General features: G+C 42.8%; 1 protein-coding gene across 5 annotated transcripts in view; it reads left to right on the top strand.

Annotated features, from left to right (window-relative positions):
* Window positions 1-8,434, top strand: part of LOC142662238 (uncharacterized) — a 172,485-nt gene that overhangs the window by 97,141 nt on the left and 66,910 nt on the right. The gene's annotated exons all lie outside the window — the stretch shown is intronic.

The following is an 8,434-nucleotide window of genomic DNA, read 5'->3' as shown; positions in this document are numbered from 1 at the left end:
TTAATACAGAAAGTATAATGGGATATTGTATAACTTTCCATTATACAAAGAATAATATTTATTTGTTGGAATCGCAATATCCCTGTAACCGGGCTGTATTAGATTAGAAAAGCTTGTCTGCTTTCTTCCAGAAACAGCGCCACTTTTGTGCATGGGCTGTAACTGGTATTGCAGCTCAGCCCCATTTAAGTGAATGTGAGCTGCGATACCAAACCCAGCCCATGGACAAGAGTGGCACTGTTTCTGGAAGAAAGCCGAGAGCCGCGCTCATGCTCCCGCTCTTTTGTGGATTTGCCATAAATGTGAGAATTGGGTATACCCCTTTAAGGTCCAAACTGGGCTGCACCCTTAAGGGGTTAAAATCTACATGTAATGTTGGGTAACTTTGCAAATATTTTTGTAGTGTCCTGTTTCCAGAAAGCAGTGGATTGTGGGAACTCAAATGATAATTCCACAGCTAGAGCTAATATTAATTATGCCACATGTCTGACAACAGAGTGAGACTAAACTGTAGTCTGTTTCCAAGGGCAACCAAACACAATTTAATATCAGCTATAGATGTAAATGGAAAAAAAAAATTCACGAAGTTAGTCAATTTATTATATAGATTTAATCTGTGAATTGTTGTTGAAAGTGCAAATACAATTAAAAGTTTTGACATTCTTCATTAAGCTGCCATTGCGGATGTCACTGTCACCAGGGCAGGAATGGTTTCAGCCTAAGGAGAGATCAAAACTATGAGGCTCATATTACTGAACGGAATGGAGTCACTCGCTGCATAGGAAGGAAAATCCAGTCCTGTAGGACTGACGGAACATCCTTTTATGGGACTATTATAACTACGGGTCAGTTCACACGTTGCGTATGTACTGCGGATTTTCCGCAACGGAATTCGTTGCGGAAAGTCTGCAGCATAATACAGTAGCAGCAAAGCGGATGAGATAAAACAAATATCATCCACACGGAAAAAAAGCTCAGAAATTGACCTGCGATGCGGAATTTTATTCCACAGCATGTCAATTGTATTTGCGTAAACGTTGCGTATTTGTTGTGGGTTTTCCCCATTGAATTCAATGCCGAGGTAAATCCCACAATAAACAGAACTCAGAAAAAAAAAATCTTATACTTACCCAGGAATCTGTGGTCCTCCCTCCAGGCTGGCCTCCTGGGATGACGTTTTATCCCATGTGACCGCTGCAGCCAATCACAGACTGCAACGTGATCCCAGGAGGCTAAGTGCTGCAGTTTTCCGCAGCGGACATTCCGGGCGAAAACTGCACCACAGTTTGATGCGTTTTTTTATCCAGAATTCCCTGCGGTGCACAGGGCGGATACGTTGCGTGCTTTTACGCATCGTAACCGCCGCGTGTTAACTCAGCCTACCTGTTCCTTTCCACACTAGAAGGGAAGCCTCGGGAAAGATTGAATTTTCCATACAGCTTTCCGGCAATTGTGACTAAACAAAGGTTATGTAAGGACAATGCCAAGAGGGCTCAGGGTGAGGTTGGGAGTTAATTTTAAGGGGTTGTATAGGATTAGAAAAAAAAATTGCTTCTTTCCAAAAACAGCGCCACAGCAGCCCATGGGTTGTGTCTGGTATTGCAGTTTCACTCCATTGAAGGGAATCGGGCTGAGCTGCAGTACCACAAATAACCTGCAGACAGATGTGGCGCTGTTTTTCGAAGAAGTCATCGCTCATATTATCGCAGGAGACTGGGGTTCCTTGGGCCCACCATTTATACAGAACGTGTCCACGTCCACTTTGAATTGCATTGTTATCTCTGTTGTTATCATAGTACACGGGACATATCATTGATAAGATCTAATAGATTATTTGTGATCATCCCATAAGAAAAAGACCCAAGTGGCAAGTGATTGTTCCAAAGTGGGGACGTCTTCTATGAACCTTTGGGGCCCTGTTATAGTAATGGCCCATTATTGTGTCATAGCCCGGGCCCTCTGAATAATCCTATGGATCCTCTGATTTGTGACTACTCCAGAGCAGTAATCACAAATCAGCAGTACTCAACACAAGGACTTAAAGCACAGGGGCAGTTTAACCCTTTCCCGTTGCCCATTTTTCTAATTTTCATTATCACTTTTTCCTCCCCACCTTCCAAAAGCCATGACTTTTTTTCCATCGATATAGACGTATGAGGGCTTTGTTTTTTGCATGATGAGTTGTGGTTTTTCATGGCACCATTTATTGTACCATATAATGTACTGGGAAAAATTTTGGGGGGAATAAAAAAAAAAAACAGCGATTCCTCTATTGTTTTTTGGGTTTCGTTTTTACAGCATTCACGGTGCAATAAAAAACGACATGTTAACTTTATTCTGCAGGTCAATACGATTACGGCGATGCCAAATGTATATCGTTTCGTTTTTTTTTACTACTTTTCCAAGGAAAAAACGAATTGTTAAAAATAAAACAGTAACTTTTTTATTTTTCCATTGAATGTGAGGGCTTATTTTTTGAAGGGCGAGCTGAAGTTTTTATTGTTACTATTTCTGGAGACATAAGACTTTTTGATTACTTTTTATTTAATTTTTTTGTGGGAGATGAGGTGACCAAAAAACAGCGATTCTGGCGGTTTTATTTTCGTTTTTGAAATAATGTTAAATTGTAAATAGTTCAGACTTTTACGAACATCGGGATACCAGTTATTTTAATATTTTTTTTTTCACTGCTTCAGGGGGAAAGTGTTTTTAATTTACTTTCCACATTTTTTTTTTTATATAAAAAAAACTTTATTTAACTGTTCTTTTACAAGTCCCCCTAGGGGACTTGAACCAGCGATCGTTGGGTCGCTTGCACAATATACTGCAATACTAATGTATATACTATACAATACTCTGGCAGGGCTTAATAGGAGCAGAAAGATGGCAGACCTGGGGGCCTTCATCAGGCCCCCATACTGCCATGACAACCATCGTCACCCCGCGATCGCATTTCTGGCGCGCCGATGGGATGTCAATGGGACACTATTGACCGCAGCATCTAAGGATTTAAACAAGCGGGATCCCGCTCGTTACAGTAAAGTTACGGCTTTAACATACAGCCTACATCTACTTAACATGGAGTGGGCACGGTCTGAGAGCCCGCTCAATACTTCCCCTTACCGGCTATGATGTAAGTATACATCAAATGTCGGAAAAGGGTTGAGGACCCTACAAACAGCACCACAGATCTTCAAGGACCCATGTTATGGGGAGTAAAATATGGGGTTTGTGTGACTTTGACAATATCTGGTGTTTTGTTCTGTATCATCTTATCTAACGTGGTAGAACTAGAATAGAAAAAAGTTTACATTTCCGAAAAATGTAAGAAGCTCGAATCTCTATTTTATCTTCATGGTCTAGAGAATTCACAACTGATGTCCTCAGGCATTTCTTTTCCTCTTTTGTAGACTTCTGTAGACACCATTGTCGCTGTACAGGTTGTTTTCTATTCCAGTCCACCCTTCACTTCCACCCACCATGGTTCAACGGCTTTACATGAGTCTTAGTCACTAGTTGGACAAAGGACAAAGAAAGAATATGTTAGGTGTGCCGGGCCTCCACTCCATGAATGGTTTACACTGTGTCTGACATCGGATCCATCAACAGGATGTTAGTTTTTGGTTGGTTGGATGTTGAAGAAGGACAGGGATTCGTAAGTTGGGGCCCCGACCAATGCCCAGGCTGAAGGGGCCAAGGAGCTTGGTCATGCCAACCCTTTCACACTCACTAGAAAAACCAGTGTCATTTATAGTCATCTTCTGGGTCGTGGTTCAACTCCAGGTGTATTCCTTGTGAACCTACCACATTATTTCCAAACCACAGTTAAGACCGATTCCCCTCTGCTTCATCCCTATTATTCTTGTACCTGTAATCCCTCCACTCCAAAACATTTTTGTCAAACATCGATTCATGGCCTACAAAACAAGCTCCTGTTGATTTAAGACCATCTAGAGACGGTTGAACCTGGCAATTAAATGTAAAGAATGTATGTGATTGCATTGAAGTCTTGGTGTGTCCAGTAAGAGACAAAAAGATTCCTGATCTTCTGGTTCGAAGACAAGTCCTTAAAATATTTTAGGTATTTGAAGTACACCTCCTTTGAACGCCCAGGATTTTTGGTGATTTTTTGGGGGGATTTTAAACTTCTTCTTTTTTTCTACTCTGATGACCTCAGTCAGTCCATACTTGTGGTAGTTTCTGGTCAACTCTATAAACCATTTTATTTATGTGTGGTAAGGGTGGAAACCCTTTTAAATTGGTCAATCTCGTAGATGTTGAGGGCCTCACAACTCCTCTAAAAACCTGCATGTTCAGTCTAACCTTAAAGGGAAGGTGTCACGAAAATTTTTTTTTTTATATGTTTTTGCTTTTAGTATGTTATTAAAATAAATTTTATTTATTTGTGTTTTTGTGTTTTACTTTATTTTACTTCTCTATGGGGGCTGCCAGATTAACGACACATACAGAGATGGAATACGGCACATACATCCCCATAGTGAATGCGAACGGGAGCCGTTCCATACACTATAGTGTACGCCGTCTGTGTGGGAACGGCGCATGCTCCGCTCCCACACAGTCCAAAAGGAAGGTCTTCAGCCGAGCGACATCCGGCGCCATTTTCATGTGGACCGGAAGTCGCGGCCGGACAGTAACATGACTACTTCCGGTCGCGGCTTCCGTCCATGTGTTCAGAAGCAAGGACTAGGAGCGGAGGGAGCGGACGGAGTGGAGGCAGCAGCGGCGGCAGGAGCAGGTAAGTTATGTTTGTGTATGTGATGTGTGTGTATGTTCGTGTTATACTGTGTGGTTACCACTGTATCTAATCCTCCTACACTGTGCATTCGCTCAAAAAATGACGACACACAGTGTAGGAGGTTTGAACATTAAACCCCCTCCTTTCTCCTGGCACTAGCCAGGATAAAGGAGTGGGGATTGTTTGAGGACGCTAGAGCGAGTGTGTCTCCAATTTTCCAGCATAAAGCAATGAGGTTGCTTTACCACATGCCAATGCTGCAATTTTGGGAATTGCTCCCTCTAGTGACCAGCACATGGAAATGTTATAAATTAGAATCTAATTAAAAAAATTCGAACTATGTTTAATCATTTATATGCTCACTGTTTAACTAAAAAAAAATTTAAAAAATTCTAGCGACACATTCCCTTTAAGAAAATTGTCTTCATATTGGGTGAACAAATGGACAATTTGACTGTAATTGCAGCCAACAATCATATCTTCATTTTCGGACATAAGGAATGTGGCGTCACCAAAAATGAAGACCTCGATAAAAATCTCCAGTATTACACATTTTTGTTTTTTTGGATGATGGAGTCCTACAGACTTATTAATAGTTTTTGCAAGTAATATCTTGAATGAGTTTATGCAGAGTCCCAGCCTCCAGCTTTGAAACCAGAGGTGACTGCATTTGATCTTCACACTCTGGTGACACTACAGAAGTTCCCCTGGCATGTTCTGGGGATATTGGCCGCAATCCTCATTGGGATATGTCCAAACAGTGGGGATCTGATTGTCATTACCCATGCCGATCGCTAGAATGAAGAGGCACTGGGAAAGCGCTGTGCCACTTTAGTTCCTATCAGTTCCGGTTAACTTTTTGGGGAAGCCCCATGGTTGGACACTGAATATTGGGCCAACCATTTAGCCGCTGTAAAAAGTGAAGCTGCCAAGAGCTGAAGTAACCTCGTGCTTTTTTGAGATGCCACCACTTTTTTCTAGCGATCATTGGGAGTTATCACAATTGAAATTGATGGCCATAGCAATATCCCCTCAATGTCTGTAGTGGAAAACCCTCCTGAAGGTCCTGTTTTGGGGCCTATTCAAGCTAGTTCATGAGTTGACACCCCAAAATCCATCTTCTTACAGGTGATATAGACAGTGGGATGTCATTAGACCTCAACCAATTTCATTAGGGATTGACGTCCTATAACCCTTTGGTGCTGTTCCGAGATTCTCTGGGGTGGAATTCCCCTTTAAATGTTCCAATAATTAGGGAGATTATTTTTAGGCGTTGAAACCAAAGATTTAGCTTATGATTTGTGGTTGGGCTGAATGGGGGTCATAGAACTGATCCATAATTGTCAACTTCTGTGCAGAAAACAATGACAGAACCTTTTACTCCATAAGTTTAACGTGCAAAGATGAATTTATGGGTCATAGGATTCAGAATTGAGTGGAGAAAGAAAGAACGTTCCTCACAAGGAAACGAGCCCTTGAGGCACCGTCTTAAAAGTCAGTTTCTGCCAGAATCTTCTAATTATTTATAGATGTGACGAGCATATGAAGACTGTAGTGACTCACATAGGGTTTTATTAAATTTAACAAGCACATTATGTACAAGTATATGACACAATCCACATTCACCTGAAATACTCAGATAATGAACCACGGCTGAGAAATCCAAAATGTCAAAATAAATTAAGGAGAACAATGTTGAAGATACGTCTTCAATAATGTGACCATGAGATACAATTACATATATTTACAGATAGGCACCGGTTGAGTTTACTGCAATAGCCCAACCTTTATATAAGTATTCTTTATTAGACAGGTTTTTTGCTTTGGTCAATCGCTACTTTTTAGAAGGGTCACTTGACAATAAGCAGATCACAAAGTGTCCCTCTGCTGGGAATCCCAGCGATCAGATGATATGTGGACAAACCTGGCAGTAAGTGTTTGGTTTCCCTGCAGTGCCACCACAGGGGAAATTAAGCATTACATGGTGCCCATTCACATCAATGTGTTGTCTGTTTAATACAGGACAGGACAGGTCCTCCAGAGCAAGAGGCGCTTTATGTAACTGCTCTCCACCCTGGCAGAGAGCTGAGGGTTCTGAACAGAGGAACCCCCTCTATTACCTCAGAATTCCCTAATGGCGTATAGGAAAATGTTTTTTTCGTAAATAGTACCAATGTTTATGGTCAGATAACCTAAAAGCTTTTCGGCTTCTCTGGATAGAGATGGGCCCACCATCTCATTCCATTACTTCCATGCAGATGTAGCATAGGTGGGGTTTGCCGTAGTCATGGACTGTAAACACACTTAAGTATCTAAACTCAGAGAGTCCCCAAAAAGTTAATCTGCAAGTTCAGCCCTGCTACATATTATTACATGTCAAAGTAAACTTGGCACCATCCACTTATTAAACTGTTCTCTCAGAGAGAGCCCCCACAAGTCAACCTATACAGGCTATATTAGCATGTCCCTATAGGATGGGTGGAAATTATTTTTGGATCATATAGAAACAAATAGGGCATATGCTTTCAAACATTATTGATCCACCTAAATATACCCCATTATAAACTTTTCCCTTTCAAGTAAATGCTGAATTTTCATGAAACTCTGTGGGCACCCATGTCTCCCAAACATTCAGCAGGACAGTCCAAGATTTTCCGCACTATCCTTCTGCCCCAAGACAACAAGGTCAATCATAATTCTTTCCTGCTGGACAAAAGCCCATTATTGGCAGTCTGTGGCACAGGTAGAGGAAATAATATTTGTGTGATTGGGCACTGTTATGGGGACACTGTGGCTGGTGCAGTTATCAGGGACGTAACTAGGAAAGACTGGGCCCCATAGCAAACTTTTGACTGGGCCCCCCTGCCCTAGATGCCACACAGCCCCCCTTGTAGATAGTGCCCCCCTGTAGATTGTGCTATACACCCCCTGTAGACAGTGCTATACAGCTCCCAATGTAGACAGTATCATAACCCACTTGTAGATAGCGCCCCCCACTTCCCCCTTGTTGATAGTGCCATACAGCCCCCATGTGGATATCACCATACAGCCCCCACCGTAGATAGCTCCATACAGCCCCCCTGTAGATAGCACCATACAGCCCCCACTGTAGATAGCGCTATACAGCCCACCGTATATAGCTCCATACAGCCCCCCTGTAGATAGCACCATACAGCGCACCGTAAATAGCTCCATACAGCCCCCCTGTAGATAGCACCATACAGCCCCCACTATAGATAGCCCCATACAGCCCACCGTAAATAGCTCCATACAGACCCCCTGTAGATAGCGCCATACAGCCCCACCTCCTGTAGATAGTGCCATATAGCGACCCCCAAACAAATAAAACTTCAAACTCACCTAGGGCCCCACTCCTGCGTCGAACTAAGCAAATCAATTCAGACGGGATCCTTACGTAGGCCGACGTGATCCAGTGACGTGATCACACCGGCCTGCGCAGGGATCCCGTCCCTGCGCCTGATAGGCTGCAGGCAAACTGTGACCTGTAGCCTAGTAAATGGCAGAGCAGGGAGATACCTCCCTGCTCTGCCATAGCGTTCAATAATATCTGCATCCTAAGGACGCAGATACTATTGAATGTGGCGTCGCTACCACTGTAGCAGCCATAGCGGCTGCTAGCAGCGCCATCGGGCATGGGTGGGCCGTGACGGGGGCGGC

The sequence above is a fragment of the Rhinoderma darwinii genome, chromosome 10 (genome assembly GCF_050947455.1).
Source record: "Rhinoderma darwinii isolate aRhiDar2 chromosome 10, aRhiDar2.hap1, whole genome shotgun sequence".
NCBI classification, from domain to species: Eukaryota; Metazoa; Chordata; class Amphibia; order Anura; family Rhinodermatidae; genus Rhinoderma; species Rhinoderma darwinii.
Note: the sequence above shows the minus strand (reverse complement) of the source record. Positions and strands in the feature narration are given on the sequence as shown.